This window comes from Anolis carolinensis, chromosome 3 (genome assembly GCF_035594765.1).
Source record: "Anolis carolinensis isolate JA03-04 chromosome 3, rAnoCar3.1.pri, whole genome shotgun sequence".
NCBI classification, from domain to species: Eukaryota; Metazoa; Chordata; class Lepidosauria; order Squamata; family Dactyloidae; genus Anolis; species Anolis carolinensis.
In genome coordinates this window covers 124,808,697-124,831,651 of record NC_085843.1, presented here as the reverse complement: position 1 = coordinate 124,831,651, position 22,955 = coordinate 124,808,697, and the positions used below count along the sequence as shown (strand labels likewise).

The 22,955-nt window shown below is 38.2% G+C and overlaps 1 protein-coding gene and 1 long non-coding RNA gene across 2 annotated transcripts in view; one reads left to right on the top strand and one right to left on the bottom strand.

The window, feature by feature from the left end:
• itgbl1 (integrin subunit beta like 1) overlaps window positions 1-22,955 on the top strand; it is a 203,289-nt gene that overhangs the window by 51,816 nt on the left and 128,518 nt on the right. The window lies entirely within an intron of this gene.
• LOC134297570 (uncharacterized) overlaps window positions 20,956-22,955 on the bottom strand; it is a 98,974-nt gene continuing 96,974 nt past the window's right edge. Inside the window, exon 3 of the long non-coding RNA XR_010004364.1 lies at window positions 20,956-21,306. This is a non-coding gene — a long non-coding RNA (uncharacterized LOC134297570). The remainder of the gene's footprint in view (window positions 21,307-22,955) is intronic.

Sequence of the window (22,955 nt, the reverse complement as noted above, 5' to 3'; positions counted from 1 at the left end):
CACATTAACTGCCATGGCTCAATGCTATGGAATCTTGGGATTTATAGTTTGATAGGTTTGGTAAAAGATTCATCAGTTAGGGTTCTCCCCAAGGGAGGTTTTGAACAGCTAGCAAAATACAAGATATCAGAAGTTGCTTGAATTTCACCCCACTCTGTCTGATAAGTTCTCTATCTTGAACTCAAGAGAGAAGCTTTTCAAAGTATGCCCACAGCGGTGATTGACGGTAGATACATGGGCACCCCTCTGGCTCTTGGTTTCTCTGTGTGTGAGACTCCGGAAACTGAGGATTTGCCTCACTATTTGTTTTCCTGTCTTCTGTATTCTGAGCCAAGAACTAAAATCGTGGGGCCTATTCTTTATCTCCTTCAAATCAGTACTGTGTCAGAAAAGAGTTTCTATCTTTTGGCTGACACCAACCCTGTGGTCACTCACAAGATGTCTCTTTTTGCCCTAGCAAAAAAATTGGGCAAGACTAATTTCTGAAATTGCAGTCGACTGTGCTGGGGATGCTTTTAACTAATAGTGACTGTTTATATCCAAGGTATTCCCTGCTTGAGCTTTAATAATACTGTATTTACTTTTTAATAGTGGATTTTATATTGTATTTAATCTGGTTTTCATGTATTTATTTTTTGCCTTATATGTGAAAGACCTATGGTCTAAGCATCGAATAAAAACAAACAATAGTTTGGTAAGGAATCAACCTTGTAAAACTTCTACTGCCCAATAGCATTGAGCCTTGGCAGTTAAAATGGTGTCCAACTGCATTAATTCTACACTCAATAAGTTTTGGAACTCTATAGAACCATAATATAGATCTCCCAAGTTCCTGTCTGACACATAAATCATATTTCTGTTTCACAGCAATAAAAATATTAAAAATAACATTTGTAACACAATTCAGTGTTTCATTTCATAACCTCTTGGTCTAGTAAATCAAGCTTGTAGTAGTCCCCCATTGTTAATTTGCATTGTTATTCTAAACTTAAAGAGAGATTATCATGTTCAGCCAAACACACCTTTGGTTTGGTGAAATTTAAAAATCATTGTATTTTAGAATTTATTTATTTATTTACCCTATTTATATCCCGCCTTTCTCTACCCCGAAAGGGATTCAAGGTGGCTTACGTATGGCAAATATTCAATGCTTTAAACACATACAAAATATTAAGCTTAAAATAAATTGAATTAAATTAGTACATATTAAACCAAATACAATCTTTAGGTTCTACTCAACATTACAAGATTTCAAAATGATGTAGAAATACTGTATTTGAAATAACATTTGAAAGTTATTGGATAGGGATTGGATTTCTCATCAACCTCACCTCCACACTCTGGCATGAAGTTTGGTTTACCCCAATGAACTCATAGGAAGGTAAGGAGAGGCTGGATGGCCATCTGTCGGGGGTGCTTTGAATGTGATTTCCTGCTTCTTGGCAGGGGGTTGGACTGGATGGCCCATGAGGTCTCTTCCAACTCTACTATTCTATGATTCTATGATTCTAGATGCTGCATTTTCCAGAGGATGAGGTGAAGGACTGATACATACATTCTTCTGGCAGTATCACATACCAGTTGTGGCATTTTGTTGATGGTCTGGTCTTCAACTTTGGCTTGGTGCTTTTGGTCTGGGGCAGGAACTGGTGGAAGTTGATCCTAGGCAGGCCTCTTTTAGTGACAGTTTACAAACCAGTCCAGGCAGCTTTGACATATTAGTTCCTCAATAGCCATTAGGAATTGGTTCCAGGATTCTCTGAAGTTATCCATATACATGGATGTCCAGGCCCCTTATATAAAATGGTGGGAGGATGTGCGTAGGTTTCATGCAAATACTACCTCAAGCTGACAGTAGTACTGAAGGTACTACACATTACCTCCCATATATTTTAAATCATTTCTTGATTGCTTATAATACCTAATGATTGTGTGAATGCTCAGTTTGTTCTGACCATCTGGTAAGTTCCCAACACAGCAAATGCAAGTTTAATTTTTTTAAGGAATTTCCTGGAATCCCCTCCTCCACATTTTTCAATCTACAGTTTGTTAAATCTATGGATGAAGGATCCATGGACATGGAGAGAAAGTTGCATTCTGCATACATGGTTCTCCAAAAGTTCTCATGAACTCTAAATGCTAGTTTGGACTGATAGGAATGCAAGACCAATATCCCAGAGGGCTACACTTTCTTTAATCTTGGTTTGGAAAGCTGAACTGCAGATTACAGCCATGATAGGAAAGAAACTGAATGGTGTCAACTCAGAGACTGAATTTATTTATCAAAGTTCCCATTTGTTCAGTTTTTAATAATAAAACTATATTAATAAAACTTTATTTGTATTCAGCTTTATCTCACCGAAGGGACTCAGGATGGATTCCAATCACAAAAAGGCAAACATTCAATGCCTAAATACAACAACCAATACAAACATAATAGCAAAATTTATCCAACATATAAAAACAAAGTATAACTTAACATCTAATTTTAAATGAAACATAACCTATCAAGTAAATTAGATCTAATATAAAACAAAACATCAAACAACGTATAATACTTTTTATAATGCAAAGATGGGAAACTGAACATGATTACACGGAAAATTGATAGTCTGTTCCAGGGGTCCCCAAACTAAAGCTCACGGGCCAGATGTGGCCATCCAAGGTAATTTACCCCCCCCCCCCCCATTTTAGACTTAGTGTTGACTTAAGTCTGAAACGACTTGAAGGCACGCAATAACAACAATCCTAATTAACTTCATTATCTCATCAGCCCAAAGCAGGCCCACACTTCCCATTGAAATACTGGTAAGTTTATGTTAATTAAAATTGTTATTAATTTTAACTATTATACTGTCTCTCATGATTTTTTTCACTACAAATAAATGTGCAGAGTGCATATGTTTTTTCGAACTATAGTCTGACCCTCCAACAACCTGAGGGACCATGACTGGCCCTCTACTTAAACAGTTTGAGGGAGGACCCCTGAACTATTCCTCTACCTCATTCAATTGCAAGTGCTCTGCATTGTAAACACAATTTTGCATTTTTCTGTAAAAATAATAATAATATACAATACAGTTTTCAAAGGTTACAAGGATCACAAAGAGAAAGAAAGACAGGAGATAGTACATTTTACAGAACAGAAAACTTTATTTAATTTAAGTAGCAGGTATTTTATACCTGTACATCTACAGATCTGCAAATAATGTGCATTTTAGGTTGCTTATAAAATAAGGAAACCTTTAAAATTTGGCAGTTGGGTCAATAAAATGACTGAAATACTTATGCTTATGTTATGTAGATGGAAAACACCAACAGACAGAAATTGCCATTAGATCTTTTGCTGAAATTTATGGAAAAACAAATTGATAGAGGAAATGTTAAGATTTGAAAGTGGAATGAATTTAAATTTTAAATATGAAAAAAACCAAAAACCTAAATAGAAAAATGACATCAAAATGGTTAAAGGTTGTCTCCTCAGGGCAAGGGTAGGAAACCTTTTCAAGCACCAATTCAATTCCAGAAGAAGTTTTGGAAGGCACATTCCATTAGGAGGGTGGGTTCTATATATTTTTCACAATCCAACCCTAAGTAGAATACCCAAACCCATACGTGGCTCGTATGTTGCTGAAGTCTGGCTACACTTGTTTTAGATTTTAATTTTGATTATACAATTTAGTAAATCTTGGGATAATATCTTGTTTATTTAGAAAATAGATTACTGCAGGGTCTTTTAAAAAATACACATAACATGAAATAAATTATAGTTATAGAAGGCATCTCCTTTTGTGATTGTTAAAGCATTAACTGTGAAGATTTATTTGAATGGTAAATATTTTAATCTCATACTCTATGGGACCTTATTTATTATCAGAAGGAAAATGCCGAGGTAGGTTTGCTTGAAATGTCCGAAGCTCAAAAAAGTGAATTGAACATTCAACACCTTGTTTTTAAGTGCCTAGTATGTGTTCTCTTCCATCAAGCACCCATGGAGATGATTAAAATAAGTAATTATATTAATTAGAATTCAAAGTGGTAGCTTTTAAAGAGCTTATTCTTCATCTTTATTCTTTATTGCTTTGAATATGAATTGTTAAACGGAACTATGAAGGAAAATTGGAATCCCTAAATCTCAAACTGTGTGTGTGTATTTGTATGAGCTTTCATCCATTTAAATTTGTCTAAGCTTTTTTTGGCGATAGTAATGATTTATTGGGAAGGTTTAAACTATTTAGAAGAGGTATATAATTATTTCACCAATGTATGTTTTATTATCAAGCTGTTTAATATAATCATATTTCTATGCATGTAAAAGTGGAAATGAATATATGAAACGCACATATGAAGTGGCTTTACTTTCAATCCTATTACTGGCCAGTATAGAATCATAGAGTTGAAAGAGATTACAAGGGCCATGCAGTCCAGCCCCTGCCATGCAGGAATGCACAATCAAAGTCCTCCCGATAGATGGGCATCCAGCCTTTGTTTGAAAACCTCTAAAGAAGGAGACTCCCCTACACTCCAAGGATGCATATTTCACTGTTGAAGACCTCTTACCCTCAGGAAGTTCTTCCTAATATTTAGGTGGAATCTCTTTTCCTGCACATTGAATCTATTTCTCCGTGTCCTAGGACCTGATCAGTGTCTTCTCCCCACTTCTCTCTGCTGCTGGAATGGAGCCCCACGGAGCCCATTACATGATGCAGGGCTACTTCCAGCAGGACTCCATGGGGCTCCATTTAGGCAGTGGGGAGAAACTGAGCCCAGAAGAAGGGAGGAGGAGGCAAAGAGGAAGTGGGGAAAGATGGTAAAACCACATGGGAAGAGAGAAGACGAACCCCGATGGAAAGGAACAGAGACTGATGGACCTCTCCCTCCCCCCCCCCCCCCGCTGTCCCCCACTTTGACCTTGCCCATCTGAGAAGGTCCATAGTCTCTGGAGCAGCAGAAAAAAGGTGGCATCGTCTGTAATATTATATCCTTTCAAATATTTGAATATATCATAGTTATCATGTAATCTCTTAGTGCTTTCTTTTCCAGGATAGAGTTGGTACTAATACTCCCCTCAGTCTAGATACAATACTACTACTAATGCAGTCTATAATTGCATTCGTTTTTTTAGCTGCCATACCACATTGATGACTCATGTTCAGCTTGAGGTCTATTAATATTCATAGATCCCTTTCACATGAACTGTTTTCAAGTCATGTAGCAGTTACTCTATATCTGTGCATTTCATTTTTCCTGCCTGTGTTGTTGTTATTGCTGTTGTCTGCCCCCTCCTTTTCCTCCTCCTCCTCCTCCTAGTATTCCACTTTTCTCTCTTAAGCGAGACTAATTTTCCATTATGAAATTCATTTCATGAGTTTTCATCCTGCATCCTAATCTATTAAGGTCATTTAGAATTAGAATCATAGAATTGGAAGAGACATTGTGGGCCATCCAGTCCAACCCCCTGCCTAGAAGCAGGAAAATTACATTCAAAGCACCCCCGACAGATGGCCAACCAGCCTCTACTTAAAAGCCTCCAAAGAAGGAGCCTTCACCACACTCTGGGGCAGAGAAAGTTCTACTGTTGAACAGCTCTCACAGTTAGGAAGTTCTTCCTAATGTTCAGGTGGAATCTCTTTTCCTGTAATATACATTCTGATCCTGTCCTCTGAGATATTATCTACCTCTTTATTTGGTTTCATCTACAAATTTGATAGGCATGCACTGTATTCCATTGTCCAAGTAATTGATAAAGATGTTGAATAGCACTGAGCCCAGGACAGACCACTATGGCATCCACTGGTCACTTCTCTCCAGCATAAGGAGGAGCCATTGGTCAGCACCCTTCGGGTTCAGCCAGTTAATCAATTCCTGATCCATCTAACAAAAACTTTGTCCAGCCCACATTTTATTAACTTTTTTTTTAGAATATCAAAACGAAAGATCTTAATGAAATCAAGATATGCTACATTTACAGCATTCTCTGGCATGACTTCTTTTTGAGAAATCCATTTTGACTTTTAGTGAGAATGGAATTACTCTCTAAGTGTTTACAGATTGTCTATGTAATGATCTGCTCTAGAAACCTTCTTGGTAATTGATGTTAGGCTGATTGGTAATGATATCACAGCATTTTAAAACATGGGTGCCTGCTTTCAATCGTGTTGCTGCCAACAGAATCATGGGAAATGTAGTTTATGGAAAGTAAGGACCTCTCTAGCTGATAATTCCAAAGGCCCCACCCTAAACTAAATTTCCCAGAATTCCACAAGAGACAACCACACAATAGGGAAATGGGAACCCCCATTTTAGAATGCTAATGTGATATCGTCCCTAGTTTGGGTTCTATTTTTGAAGATGGAGACAGGATTTGTCTTCTTCCGGTCTAATGGAACTTCTCCCGTTCTCCAGGAATTCTCAAAAATGATTACCAGTGGTTCTGTAATTACTTCTGTCACTTCTTCTTGAAGTACTGATTGTTTAATACAATGCAGTAAGCCCTCCATATCCACAGGTTCTGTATCCACAGATTCAATCGTCCACAGCTTTAAAATTACAAACTGAAAAAGAAAATACAAAAAGCAAACCTTGATTTGGCAACATTATATAAGAGACACCATTCTACTACATCAGTATATATAATGAAATTTGAACATCCCCAGATTTTGGTGTTCAAGGGGTGTCCTGGAACCAAACCCTAGGAGATACTAGGGGCCCACTATATTCGGAAATGCTAAGTAAACATTTCATGCTATTTTACGGTGAGGTCTTTCTAAGTATATTTTTAAACAATCATATTTGTACATGGGTTAAGTTCAGTCGTGCTGTGATTCACTTATATTTACAGCTTTACATGATGAGTTTGAAATCATCCATATGCATAAGGCTTCAAATGTTGACAGAGTTTGCTTAACCTACGAGCTTGCTTAACATATTTTTAGAATTGACCTACATATCTTAAATGTGTTCCCTAGAAGACAAGCTTTATGCTGAGTAGGCCATATATTGAGTGGAGTCCAAGGAGAGAGACACATTCTTGGAAAGTGGGTACAACACATGAAACAGTGATGGCAGTGTTTTGGATTCCCTGTTTGGAAGAACAGGTTATCTGAAAACCAAGAACTTTTGCATTCTTGCATTAACACTTGTATGAATAAAACTACATCTGTGTAGGGCATTTGATGGTCTGGTACATCATTTAGGATAGTGTTTCCCAATCTGTAATCTTTCAGATTTTTTGGACTTCAGCTTCCAGAATATCTGATCATCAACCAAGCCAGCTGGGGATTCTGTGAGTTGAAGTCCAAAATACCTAGGGGACACGAGTTTGGGAACCACTAATTTAGGGTATTACAGAGAAAAATGGATTCCCTCTTTCAACTCTAGAATATTCACATGCTGTATATTTTCTCATTCCTGCTGATGCTAGAACTGTAGTGAAATTCATAAACATAGGGCACATTTATCACACTGTAGGTGCTTCACAAAATGAGATCTGAAATCTTGCGTTGATCTTTGAATAAATTTTTATTAGAGTTAGGTTCACATTTGGACATCCCATGAAAATTTTCAAAGTCACAATGAGCAGCTTAAAATGTCTTCTCATGAATGAAAGAGGAGAGAATAGGAAGGGAGAACATACTCACATATGCTCATTCTATTCATATTTTAACTGTTCCTCATAATGCTCAATTAAAGTTTAGAATTGCATTTGAATTAGACCAAATACCTTGTATATAACTAAATCAATACTCTACAATTGAATCACATCTCAAATGCCATTGATTTTAGTGTAAAAGTTAAGGTTATGCTCAGCCCATTTCCAGTGATAAAGGGGGTGCCTTAAAATGTTAACTTTAGTAGAATTTAACTAGAGGTTACTCAGCTCTTCCTAATTAATTTCCATTCAAGAAATATAAAATGTGCATAAAAAAGAGAACATCATGAAGGAACTGATTAACTCAATTATACCACCCACACCTTCATATCAACATGTTGTTTTTCAAAGGGGGGGGGGGAGAGAAAGCAATCTGTTCTTTCCATCCATAGTGCTTTCCTTATTTCCTTCATTATGGGTTTTTCCCCACCCTACCCTGCCCTACCAACACACCAGCAGAAATAAAAATAGATTTGTTAGTTTAGATTACAAAATTAGTTTGTAATTCAACTTAACCTCTGATATTTCAAAAACGGATTGCTCTTTGTTTTATAGCATGGCAATCTGAACACACTTTTCTCAGTGTAAAACTTGCTCCCACCTGCTAGCTATTTCCACCATTTATGTACTGAGCTGTTTTCCATCCTTCCTTTTCTCTAAGCTAGCAGTCCTGATTTTGTGACTGTTATATTGGCACCTGCTCTGCTATGGTGACAACTTCCCACCACCCCCATCCTATCTGTCTTCCTATATGGCTTGTTCTAAATTCATTTATGTTTTCTTCATCACCTCCCTGCTTCCCTCACCATGATTTCTTTTCCAAATGAACATTATGTACAGCCTGATAGCATCAAGCCTCTAAACACTGCCAGCAAATAATTCTTCCCATTATGCAGACAACTGTACTTGCCATCGAATGTGAGTATGAACTCATGCAAGTTGAGCCTTTAGTGAATGGTTGTGCTTTTTCACTTGTGATTTTGTACTGGGACAGAGATTAATGAGAAAAAAGATACTGTTCTTTTGTGCATGGACACAATGGCTGCAATCATCCACTGGCAAATATATGTGTTTCATATAGTTACATTTTCATAGTCCAAAACTACCTTGCAAATAATGTAGTTTCCCATTTCCAGGTTGGAGAACACAGAAATCAATGGTGAAACATTCTGCTATTTTGCTTTACTGGACACTTGTCATAGCCCAAGTTCAGGACTGAGGATCTAGGAATGATAATAACACTCTGCCTGTAGGACACACTGAGTCAGGACTCACCTGAAATTAAGTAACCACTATCAGTTGGTTGAGGAGGCCCAGCCCACAAGCCCATGGTCTTTGAAGGCAGATAAGAGAGCACAACAAAGGCTTTCACTGTCGTCATCTGGCTGTAGTCTATATAATAATAATAATAATAATAATAATAATAATAATAATAATAATAATAATAATAATAATAATAATTTATTTATAGACTTCCCTCTCTCCCTGAGGGGATTCAGAGTGGTTTACAAGAAAGAGCTCTGACCAAAGGTCTCTGTTAGAAACAACTGATAGCTTTCTAGCATTAGCATGTGCTCTTGCAACTGTGCTTCAGATCATTGAAACCCTGACTTTGGACAAGCTAATAACCCCACATGATTCCTGGAATCTTGGACTCACTTAAGACCTCTTTGGCCTTCTGGATTGGTTCTGACTTCAGTACTGTATGCTCCCTTGCAAAAACAAAAACAAAACTAAACACACCAGGCAAAAGTATCTCCAGTACCACTATTGAACAGTTGGAAATAGTCTCATCGTTTTCCCATCCCCAAATCTCCCATGAAATGCAACACTTTATCCACCTACCTCACCCACTAGATTTACAATATACGCTCCTTGCACTTTGGCCTAGTTCGCTCTCATTTTAATCCTTGTTCTGTTTTGAATTGGTTACTCCTAAATGTGTTTTTATCTCTGGTTTTAATTCTCTGTGTTGATTATATGTTTTATGTATGTATTTTATTTTGTATTTTTGTGATTATCTGGGCTTGGCCCCATGTTAGCCACCCCGAGTCCCTTCGGGGAGATGGAGGTGGGATATACAAATAAAGTTGTTGTTGTTGTTGTTGTTGTTGATTTGTTGCCCCGATTCATCTGCTTTAAGTGATTCCTCCAAAGCAATGCCAACAACCAAATTAGGACAATGCCCTGTGACAAGCACCAGTAGGGACATCTGGAAGTCTCTGGGTAGTCTCTGCAGATGGCCACTTCACTAATGTTCCTTTTACTCATTAGTTTTGGAGGAAATGCAACTTACAAGGTGAATTTACAAGGGAGTGGCTTTTTGGTTTTATATAGTTGGAACAGAATTCTAGTCGATGCAATGATGGAAAATGTCAGTTGCAATGCAGACGTGTGGCATTTCAACTTATGTATGTCAGCCAATATTTCTTAGATCACCATAGAAATAAACACAGACACATGCCCTGGGATAACACCATGAAAGTCTGCGAGTGAAAAGTCTATGCCTGTCTTCCACCCAATCCTCATTCAATCCTAAGCAGGTGTGACATCAATATGTAAGAGTGGAGGACCAGATGGGCATAAGTCACTGATCTTAAACTGCAAGAAAATAAAAGGCAAGATAGGAACTGGATGGTTTTGCACTTTGTGGGACACCAAACATCTCCCTAGTTTTGTACAGTGGCTATCCCTAACTCAAAGGTCTGATTTTAATGCCTGCCAACCTCAAGATAACTGGAAAAATTGGTTATTTTTAAGGCACCTTGTATGTAACAATTTGTTGCACTGCATGTGACTTGATGGCAGGAATAGGGGCAAGTCTACACTGCTAAATCCAGTTCCAGGCCAGATCATAAATACTCCCAACTAGCCCATTGGTGGTCAAAACACCTAGCGGAGTTCTCTGTGGCACCGTGGTAGTGTTTATACAGTCCAGCTGGACCGAGACCACATCAGTACCACTGGATTGTCATCTGAGATTCAGGTCATTACAGGTGACCTGTTCTGATATCAGCAGAAGTGCCTGCATGACCTTCAAGAAGGAGGGAGATTCAACAACAGGCAGAAGTTCAGATGGAACTCTGTGGCTGGCTGGTAGCAGTGCTAGTGGTCTCATAAGCACACTCCACCCCCTTTTATTATGCTTATCAGTGCTGGGAAAAGGTGATGGTATTGGTGTACTATCTGGACACTTGATCAGTCTGAATTAGACACTATCCTATTATCCAGATTGCTCCATAGCTGTGGGATTCTCTGGAATTTCCATCAAGCCCTGGAGAATCCATCTGATTTTGCCCAAAATGGTGCAAAGTTGGTATAATTCTTAAAAAGTCATAATATTCATCAAAAGTTGTTGAACATCATGGGGACAACCAGCAGTGGATTTCTGGTGAGTCCTATTTTTTGTTTTTGTTTTTGCCTGTGTAGACCTGTCCTAGGAGTGCAAACTTGTACTACTCAGTTATGGATCAAGGACTTCTGTTTGACAACATCCAGTTGCTTTTTTTTTTTTTGCTCCTTTATCCCAAGTTCTTTTCTTGGCAGCTGCCATGCTATCTGTTTCATCTGGAATTCCCATCTTTTGTTTACTTGCTTTTTACTCACTCCAGTGATTTCTGGATGAAACAGATTATCTAGATCCATTTCAATCTGATTTTAGGCCTCGCTATGGAACAGAGACAGCTTTGGTCACCTTGGTGGATGACCTTCGCAGAGAGCTAGACCAGGGGTGTGTGTCCCTGTTGGGTCTCCTAGATCTCTCAGTAGTTTTTGATACCATTGACCATGGTGTCCTTCTGGATCATCTCGCTGGGATGGATCTGGGAGGCACTGTTATACAGTGGCTCAAATCCTTCCTGGAGGGCCATACCCAGAAGGTAGTGCTGGGGACACCTGTTCAAGGTGCCAATCCTCAAGGTTTCATTTTGTCCCCTATGCTGTTTAACATATACATGAAACATCTGGGAGAGGTCGTTTAGAGTTTTGGAGTTTCTGCCACTTGTATGTAGATGATGATGATGATGATGATGATGATGATGATGATGATGATGATGATGCTGGTTTATTTTTAACCTGCCTCTCTCCCTGAAGGGACTCAGGGCAGCTTCCAAACATAAAGCATAAAATTGGCAAACATTCAATGCCAGATGACATTCAACTCTACTTCTCCTTTTCACCTAAAGCCAAGGAAGCTGTCCTAACCTTAAACCAGTGCCTGTCATCAGTATTGGACTGGATGAGGGCAAACAAACTGAAACTTAATCCTGGCAAGACATGGTGCTCCTGGTCAGTCGAAAGGTAGACCAGGAAATAGGTATTCAATCTGTGCTGGATGGGGTCACACTCCCCCTGAAGACACAGGTCTGCAGTTTGGGGATCCTTTTGGACTCAGCACTGAACCTGGAGGCCCAGGTATCTGCGGTAGCCAAGATGGCCTTTGCACAATTAAAACTTGTGGGCCAACTGTGGGCCAACTGTGCCCGTTCCTTGAGAAGCCAGATCTGGCTCCGGTGGTACATGCCTTAATTACATCCCGTCTGGATTACTGTAACATGCACTATGTGGGGCTGCCTCTGAAGAGGAACTTCAGCTGGATTTGATGACTAGATTTGATGACTGCCATAAAGGGGATTTAGTGAAAGAAGATACATGGGTAGTTGATACTTAGTTACGTGATACTTACTAAGTGGTATCGGAGGTCAGGGGGTTGGGTTCATGGGTGTGGGGTTAGAGGGATAAGGATAAGTTAAGGTATAACAATGGTACAGCCACTCTGTGAATATCCATTAGTTTAACGAGCGCTGGCTGTACACTACAGTGCAAACCTTTATATCTTTCTGTATTTTTTTTCTTTTTTTGTATGTGTTTATTTTGTTTTAATTCTTGTTTTTCACTTTTGTTTTTTGTAAATAATATTTGTTCGGGTTTTCACAAACAGAGCATTTACATAAAATAGGAAAGAGGTAAGCAAAGACAAAAAAGGGGGGAGGGTAGGCAGAAATGGGGAGTGTGTTTTTGTCTTCTATCCTTATTATCATGGGATTTTCATTTTGTTAATTCTTAGTTGGTATAGTCCTGGTTGTTTTCTTTATTGCCTTTCTACCTCTTCTATTCCCTAAGTCGTTCTTTTCTCCTTGTTTATGTATTCTCTATACAAAGTCCAGTCTGTTTTTGTAATTGGTTGCCCTCTTTGAATCTTTAATAAAAAGGTCAGTTCATCCATATCTCGAATCTCTTCCATTTTTTCTTGCCATTGTTCTTTCTTCTTGTTTTTCACTTTCATGAATGTTTATTATTTTCAATATTTTTTTTAAAGAAACTTCAGCTGGTCCAAAGAACTGCAGCTAGGTTGCTGTCTGGGACTCCCACTCTGTTTCCATCCACAATTAAAAATGCTGCTTATGACCTTTAAGGCTCTAGATGGTTCAGGTCAAGACTATTTGGCTTGCTCATCCCCTTGTACTGTTGAGGTTTAGAAATATATGGCATAGATAAAATGGTGAGGTACTGAGGCCTTTAGGCTTGGCCACATGGCAAACTGCTCTATCATCATTCCTAGGCTTAGACACCTTGTAGATTAGTAGAGTCACATGACTGAGATAGTGACTCATGAGGGAGGGTATAGAAGCTGGCACCTCAGTTTTGTGCTCTGAGTGGAGCTGTTAGAGCTGTGGAGAGTGGATGGGGACAGAGGAGCTGAGATAGAGAGAGGTTGTATTGTTGTGTATATAGCTTTGTATATATCTTCTGAAGCAACCAAAGATAAAAGCTTTCCTGCATACTGCAGTGAAAGAATATCTGTGTGTGGAATCTTTCATACACAGTGAAGTTCCTGCATTGTTCAGGTGATTATGGGGCCTGGCTGGTTCGTGGCTTGGGGACGATTTCAGTAGTCTGCTGAGATAGAGGAAAATACCTGAACCTGCTCAGGCCCTTTGATCTTCAGCAGAGGCCCTTCTCTCAGTCCCACTTCCATCTCAAGCTTGGTTGGTGGGAACAAAAGAGCAGACCTTCCTTCTGGGTGAATGCCCCTCATCTCTGGAACTACCTTCTTCCCAGGAAGCTAGAACAGCCCCCTCCCTACTGTCCTTCCGGCAGCAGGCTAAAACCTTTTTATTCAGACAGGCTTTTAAAGAAGAAGGTTTTTAAGCTCAAGTCAGGGGGTGCTGTGTTTTTTTACCTTTAAATATGTTTTAATTTATTTTAACTGAATTTTCAATATTGTTATGTTTAGTTATGTTTGCATATTTATATATTTTAAATTATGTGGTCATACTTTTAATGTAAGCTGCTTTGAATTTCCTTCAGGAGAGATAAAGCGGGGTAATAATAATAATAATAATAATAATAATAATAATAATAATATCTCTTTTACAGTTATTAAGCCCTGTTTTCCATTGTTTACCCACCCTACAAGAGGAAGATCTGGGTCAGGTAGACTTGAAAGCTGTGTTTTCATACTGAACAAGGAAAAATAGAATACTTATTTTCTAAATCTGTTCTCGAACATGTTTATAGGTAGCACTGGTGATGGTGCAGGGGTATGACAAAGAAAGCAAATAAGACTTCTCATCTTTATCAATGTCTTGTCTTTTATTATGTTTTGATTTTTTTAATATTTTACTTATTATGAAATACCTTATGCCTTTCTTAGTAAACAATAGCATCTAGGGTCATGCTCATATCCTCTGGATGAGAAATGGCATAATTCTTGAGATTGCCAATAATATTGTTCTCTCACTCTCATGCTTGTTCTTATGAATCTGCTTCCAAGGAGCCTGACTGATGTATTCCAGCTCCTGAAAAATCATTGTTGTTTGGGGTGCGGGGATAGGGGCAGTCTGGGCCGGAAGGTCTTCAAACAAGCACAGCAGGATTTATATATCAAATTTTTAAGAAGTGGAAAAAAGAGCCTCTTCCCATATATACATCTGCTGTTCATGCATGGAATGTACTTGCAGATCTCCCTAAAAAACATTTCAATCCCAGATACTAGCACATGTTCCTTCTGTGAGATATGCTTTACTGGTGGTAAATGATGCAGCAAATGGTAACACCAGAACTCCAGACCTTTTTGCTGATGATTGTCAAATTCCCACCACTGCCAATGATAGAGCTGGACCTTCTAAACTAATTCTACCCATCAATCAAATTCAGTCCCTGTAACTGATCTATGAAGCACCTGAGATGGGCTTCACCCCTTGAAACTGAGGACAATGAAATGTGGGCTCCCAAAGGTTATATAGTGCAAATGCAAGTAAAGGAAACTGAAATGTACAAATCTGACCCATTGTTATCAGAACTGTACAAGAAGATTAGCAACAGAGGAACATTTATTTATTTCATTTATATCCTGTCTTTCTCCTGATCAGAGGATTCAAGGAAACAAACAACATATTAAACATTATAAGTATGAATACAAGATTTAAAAGCAATCAAACACTTTATAAATTAAAGGAGTACACATTAAAATATTAAAATGCCTTAAAATTAGCTTTATACCCTTAAAAGCTTTAATACCAGTATCATGCAGTCCACTCCCAGCCTCAAACTGCCAAGCGAAAGCAAAAATGCATCCAGCAAGGCCACTAATGCAAATGAACTCTTTCATGCCACTGAACAGATGTTAGCATTTGGCCATGATGCCAACAAGGACTCCAAAGTTCATCTGCCTGTTAGTGGCGAAGCAAAGGCCCAATTTACAATGCATGATTATTTAGAGCCCCCATAAGACAATCAAATTCAGAGTTATCTTCCCACCTAAATACAATATTCAGTAAGAAGACTTTAGGTGTATTGGGCATATCTGTCAGGAAATTGTTGTTTCTTTCTATTCATGTACTTACTGGTTTTACTTCTGAGATCTAAACAAAGTTGGTCTTGTACTGGTACTAGTAATTCCCCATAAGTCTTGCAACTGAGTGCTCCATGGCTGAATTGAGCACTTTTTCCTGTCCCAAAAGATTTCAATACATTTTAAATTTCAAATCCGCATGTTTGCCTACTGTTATGGATCAGTTTGCTATTTTGAGGCAGTACCTTCTGGACAGGCTGTAGATGTTAATTTATCATGCTCCACTGATAAACCCCCACTCTAAACCCTAAGACAGAGTTGCCATAGTTCAGAGCTTTTTTTTCCCCATGAATGGCAGCTAGTGGCATCCCTGTCATTGGGTTAGTGAGTCTGCTCTGACTTTTAATGTAAACTTTAAAGGAACTATCCAAGGTTTTGAATCCTTTACCCAAATAAGTCCTGCATGTTGAATATCTCCTTTAAAATTCAAAGTAAAAGCAAGAGCAGACTTATCATCCTACTAACATCAGCTACACAAAGGCCACACAGGGAATTGGTGAGAGCCACATGCAAACAGAAGGATTCTGCACCTCTGGACTTTGGTACTGCAAAAACCCTCATTAAGACTCTCTTTGCAATATTATTACTCTCTTTTAAGGCCAATTTTTTGTGGCAGGGGAATATTTATGGAGAATGTGGCTGGAAACATTAAAAAAATCAACCCACTGCCATGTACTTGCTATTAAATAAACAAAAGCTACCATGTGATTGACAGCAATTCAATTGACTTTACATATTATTAAACTCCTGATACCTGACATGTTGCAAAAGGAAGTGCAGAGCTACATGTTACCTCAGCAACCACTTGTTCTCAAAGTCACATTTCAAGAAGTAACAAGAATAAAGGGACAGGAAGGGGTAGAATTGACAGCGTGGGCTTAAGTGCATCCACTCATTCTTTTGTGACAATGTCCCCAGGCTTTTTGCTCCCTTAACCAAGTGCTCTTGATGTCAGTCCGGGGATGGTGGGGGGTGGTGGAGAGAGAGATATCTAAGATGACTCTGAAAATATGAATCAGTGAACAGAGGACAGTCTAAACTCTCCTTCCAGCAGTTCTCCCTTGAAAATTCCTCACCATTCCACTTTGGCATTACATGTGAAACCTGGTTTTGAAGGTCCTATGTTGCTGTATTACAGATGCTTCTGCACTTCATAATTTACATTGGACTGTCTCCTAAACTATGAACATAGATTTTAACTGTGAATTTTAGTGCTGGTTGTGTTTAATTCTATTTTAATTGTTGCATATTTATATATTTTAAATTGTATACAAATGCTTTTATGTCAAGCTGCTTTGAATCCCCTTTGGGAAGATAAAGTTGAGTATAAATAATAATAATAATAATAATAATAATAATAATAATAATAATAATAATAACCTATTCAAAAATTTAAACCATACTTTGTGTTAGCTAGGTTTATAGAATTATATGTACATCACTTCTTTTAGCACAACACAGAACTATGGAGATGAGGTATGGGTAAGGGGAGGTCAGTGGTGAGTTGTCAACCTTTACTTGCTGAATAATGTGAGAGATAGTAGTGTATCTCACATATACTGAGTATTCTGAAGCAGAAAGTGAACAAAAATCAGTCACACACAACCCTCAAGTGCATCATCTAGCCAAGAAATTAATCAGACTGAATATTCTTTGTAAAAACCAGATGCTTATAAATACTTACAAATGTCCTTACAAATACTAAAGGTTTTATAATATCACATGGTGGGAGTCTGTAATATCCTTTTCAAATATTGATAGGTGAGAGAGAACTGAACGTTACAAAATGAACAAACTGAAGCAAGCTGCAGACTAACTGAAGCAGAAAGATAGATGAAATGATACGAGTACCTGAACAAATAAGAAATTGTATGCACAGAAAGACATGCAAACTAGAAACTACTAGGTAATGATATGGCCATGCTAAGGTTGCTACGTCCAATTTTTTTAAGCCTAGTTGACTCTAGAGATGGGTAAGAGTTTTGTTTCAGTTCATATTTTTTGCTAGAATTTACCAAAATTCAGATGTGAGTGAATGCAAAAGTGATGGATTTATCCATCCCTATGGATGACCAAGAATTTAGTTCTGCTCAGAATTTACCATTGTATACAAAAATGTATATGTGGATGAAAACAGAAATGACAGATTTCCTCATCTCCACCTGGCTCATACTAACCAGAGAGGAAGTCAGCCAGCAGCCTTTCTCACCTTCCACTGGGATAGAATTTATTGTGCCATCTTTTGAGATGGGTAAAGGATGCCAGAGTAATAAGGATGCCTCAGATATATAGATTCTCTACGACTCCCAACACACCAATTGCCCAGTTATTTTGCCCCACTGACAATGATGAATGAAAGCTCTACCATGATGCAGGTAGGATCCCTTGCAGCAGGAGATCTGCAGCATCTAGTGAGATTATACCTTGTTAGAGGTCAATAGAACAACAAAACTTTGTCATCATTGTTACATCTGACAAAATCACTCAGCTGACAGTTTCAGAGTAGCTGCAATTCAGGACGCTAGTAAATGACATCTGCTATCCTCTCCCAGTTGCAAGGCATATCAAGAAGAGGCAGCTAAAAAGACATATTGGGCTTTATCACAACTGCTCTTCTGAAGCTGCAACACAACTAGGAGAATACAGAATACAGTTTCCCATCTCATTGATCTGAAGCACCTAGAAAGCCTTGAGGTACGACCAGACTAAAAATATAAAGTTTGGTAGACTCATATGGCTATTAACAACATGATTTCCCAGCAGTAAGATGGATGGAGAACAAAACATATGAGGAAAGGCTGAAAGAGTTGGGTGTTCAAGAGTAGACTAAGGGGGTGACATGATTATACTTTTTAAATACCTCAAGGCTTATATTTTAAAGTTACAGGAGAGTAGATCTCAGTTGAACATTAGAAGAAATCTCTTAAAAAGTAGGAGCAATTTTGGTAATGGAACTAATGACTTAAAGAGGTGGTGAGGTCTCCTGCTCTGGACAGCTACGTGCTGCGGATGCTTTAGTTAGGATTCTGCATCATGAAGGGGGTTGGACTCAATGGCACATAAGGCCCCTTTTAACTCTATGACTCTTATGACACTATGACTCCAATTTACCATCTCTGAATGGCTGAGAAGGATGCTAGCCTGGATATCTTTGATATTAAATGATTCAGGAGAACCTGCAAACTATTAAAAGATAAATGTCTCTTTCTTGAAGATGATACCAAGGATATAGAATGTATCACTTTAAATAAAACATATATTTTCTGCCTGTAGAGCTAGTATAAATTTTCTTATGCAGATTAACTTCTCAAATTCAGGTTCTTTACTTTCATTTCTTTCACCTCTAATCTGTGGAATATACTCTGTTCCAAATATTTTAGTTTTCTACCTCTCAATCATCCAGATTACACCAGAGACATGTGTGACCAAGTGAAATCAGAGTCTGATCAACATGTCAAAAGTTATTAATGAGGGAGAAGAAACAAGCCAGGAGAGGCTGCAACAGTTTGCTTTTGTCTGAGCCAACTGGGAAGGGGAAGATTCCACATCCTTCTCTTGCTGAGTTCATAGAGTACGGATTGCTTTTGAACTCAGTTCTGCACCAATAGAAGTAAACTGAGGACAAATCAATAGAAAATGTGGGAAGTCAGAATACTAATTGACAGTGTCCCTGCCAATTGGAGATTTGTCTGATTTTCCTCCAATCATTAACAAAAAATGTAACAGATGAAGCATAGATTATAATCTCAGTATTTGGACTTGTGAGTCCTATCAAGCAACAAGTCGGTCATGGTGGCAGTGAAACTCAAGTTCTAGGAAGAATTTGTTTAGAAGAGAATAACTAAATCTGATGATGCAAAGATGGCAATATAATTTTGCAAAAGAGAAAAGCAGTCACTTGTCTGAATACTGAAAAAATGAGGCCAAATATAGCTATGTCTGGAAAGTGTTTATGACAAACTGAACTTTCCTCTGTAATTAAATTAAAGGGCTACTTAGACATTTCCCTTGGATATAAATAGTAATCTTTGTTATTAATCGTCCTTCTTTCAAGTGACAAAATCTTCCCCTATTCATAACCTCTTGTTTTAAAAATATCCATTTTCTGGCAGACGGGTAAATAGCTTTTTGCAATTCATTTTGCATTTCTGTTTCTTTCCCACATAATCAGATCCAGAAAATCTTATAGTTAAAAACAAAAAGACTTTAACGTTTAAGAACAGTACATTGCAACTGAAATTTCTATTCCATAAATAGAAGCATTGCAAAAGATCCAAATGTTGTTTTCCACCTTCAGAACGTGATCTCTTCTTGCCCCTGAGGTTTTTGTTCTGATTTTGTCCTATTTTAAAGTAACAATAATGCAGAAAATGAACAGTGTGTACGTTTACTGCTGAGATCTGATTATAACTTTACAACTTGATCAGCCCTTTGGTTATTCATGTATTTATTATTCTTGCTTGATGGTGAATGGAATCTCACAAATCTAAAGTACATATCCTTCACTGAAATGATGAATTCAGTATCTAGATACCGAATACAAAGATGATGACATGTTCCTGCATGGCAGTGGGTTGAACTGGATGGACCTGGGAATCTCTTCTAACTCTAAAATTTGATGATTCTATAAACCCTCATGTAATATTCATGTTAGGTTCAACATGAATCAGAAATGAATTTAAGGCAAACAACAAAGGGGGCATTATTAAGGAGGACCTTATCAGATGGGCAAAGTTGCCTGTCCTAGGACACTTGGACTTCAGTTGAGGCATGGAGCCCACCAACTCCCATCACACAACATAGATCAACTTCTGGCGGGACTCCATGCCTCAACATACGAAACAATGGGGGAAGCTGATTGGCAATTCTCCCCCCTCCCTGGGACGGGGTGAGTGGTGAGATGGGTGATGCGGGGCACAGGGAAATGGATTCCCCATGCCCCTGCCAGGCCCCGCTGGATTTGCCACAATCTGTGGTGAATCAGGGGTGAATGTGATGAGGTCGTAAATTAAAACAGTACACATATAAACATCAATAAAAGGCTATATATACATCTTAAAATAGCCCAGCACAGCATACAAAGCCTGATCCTAATCAGTTCCCATGAGGTGACCCCGAGAAGGTGATAGGACAGAGAGAAGGGTCTCTCCAGCTCTAATGGGCTCATAAAAAACTTTCAAAACATGAGAATTGAATCCATCACTGAGCAGGAGTTATGTTTTTTTTAATTATTTGGTTGGTATGTCATAAGGAATTTTTGACTAAAGACTCCCTATGATCTGAAGCCAGTTCTACTAGAATTGTAAAATTTTCAGGTAGTTTCTGCTTGTTTTATTATTTGCTGCAGAATGCCATTGCTTTGTCTAAATGTACATTATAGTAACAGAGTTTTACAGAATACCCACCTGCTCTAGATACAAACAGATGCACTTCTATGTATAGATACAGAGATTGAGGTGGTAGGGGAGAAAGGAAACTATAAAATTGTATCTCTAAATTAGAAGTACAAATTGCATGAAGGTATGCCTAAACTGCAAAATGGCATAATTTCACGCTCATAGTGCCCTTTAAAGCTTTCACAGTTTGTAATCCTCTTTCTTGAAAAGTTGAACAGATTGTTCAGCCAAGCAGTAGGTGGATGTGTGGAAAGGGCAGTGGTTTCTAAAAGTGTGATTCCATTATCCTTCAGGAATTCCTGGAAAACTGGCAGCATGTCTGTTTTAGACTGCTATTGCGTTGGTGGACTGCCAGTTCCTGCAGATGAATGGCACCGTCTCCCCATACTGGCACTGCAAATTACCTAAAGTTAAAAAAAAAAAGAATAATGTGGCCTTATACAGGTTCTTGGACTGTAATTTATTTTTATTTATTTCATACATTTATATCCTGTCCTTCTCACCCCGGAGCATTCCCAGCATTCTCCCATTGGTTATGCTATGTTGAGCTGTTAAGACTTGGAATCCAGCAACATCTGGCAGGCTGCATAATTTTCATGCTCGGCTTAAAAAGATGTACAGGAATTTCAAACCATAATAAGGATAGTTGAGCACAACTTTTTGTAGAGTTTGGTGGCCAATCTGTGGGCCTCTTGATTCTGTTGATATTCAGGTTTCACCCTTCTTTGCCACTGTAGGCAATAATGAAAAATGATGGGTGCTTGCAAGAGCACAAATTAGCCATTCCATAAAAAAGTTGTATTGTATATACTCATGTATAATTCAACCTCATGTATAAGTCAAGGGCAGGCTTGGAGGCCAAATTTGTGGATTTTAACATGACCTGTTGAGAGTCATTCTTTGGAGAGTGTTGAGTACCAGCTCTGCTTCAGGGAGCCAGATGTACCTGGTCACTGCCACTCCTACTGTTTTCCCACCTAGCTTTTAAAAAGGTCAGAAGCAGCACTGTGGCAGAGAATGGGCAGATTTTGTGAGTATGATTTCTGACATATGTAGGAGTATTTCCAGTATATCTGCCACATATATTAATATCATCATATTGATGCTGAGACAAACAAATCCCAAACTATTGAATGTTTTAACCTACTCATTTTAATATCGATGTCCACGGATTTTTATAAATGTCATATATGAAGCCGATTAGGATGGTTCCATATCCTAGACTTTCTGCTTTGAATGTTTTGAATTTCAGGTATTAATGTTAATGTAGTTTTTTTCTAATTTTAAAAAATATGGACTGTAATTCTGTTAGGAAATTACAAATATGCTCAAACACTAGATAGTCCAAAGTTTAGGAGCTACATAAGGACTTTGAAAGCCCCCAAAACTCCACTTACTGGTAAACGGTCACCAGGATTAGTTGATACCTGTTTCCCTGTTTGTCAAGAAATTGCTTCCTGATATTCCCACCCTCCTCATGTGAGTGGTTCCTAGTAGGCTTGTGCATTTTGGCTGAACCTCAATCTGTTTCTGCTGGCTGAATTCTGGGAAATCCATGGATCCATTTTCGCATGCCTCCCGAAAATGTGTGGGTAGCAGAATAGCGGATAATGCACAAATTTCTATAATAATATAGAACAATAATGTATGTATATATACACTCTTGTAAAAATCCCAAGAAATGTAATACAAATCAGATTTCTACAACTCTATATTAGAGTAATTCTCTTCAAACTATATTGCATATAACAAAATTGCTTTCAGGATACCATAAACAAAGGTACAATTTCCATGTCATAATCTAACAAAGTATACTATGTAAGGAGTAAATAACAGACATAAAGAGACATCCAAGTCTATATTTGTGACACCTCAGGGCAGCGTGAGCACTGGGAATCAGACACGAAGGCCAATAAACAATCTAATATCTTTATTAAGGAAATAAAGGAGACAACTAAAAATAAGCAGAGTATATAGTCCAGCAGTAGACCTTTCAGGAAAGGTCAAATATAGTCCAGTAATATGAAAGTAGATGTCCAGTATTAGAGTTCAA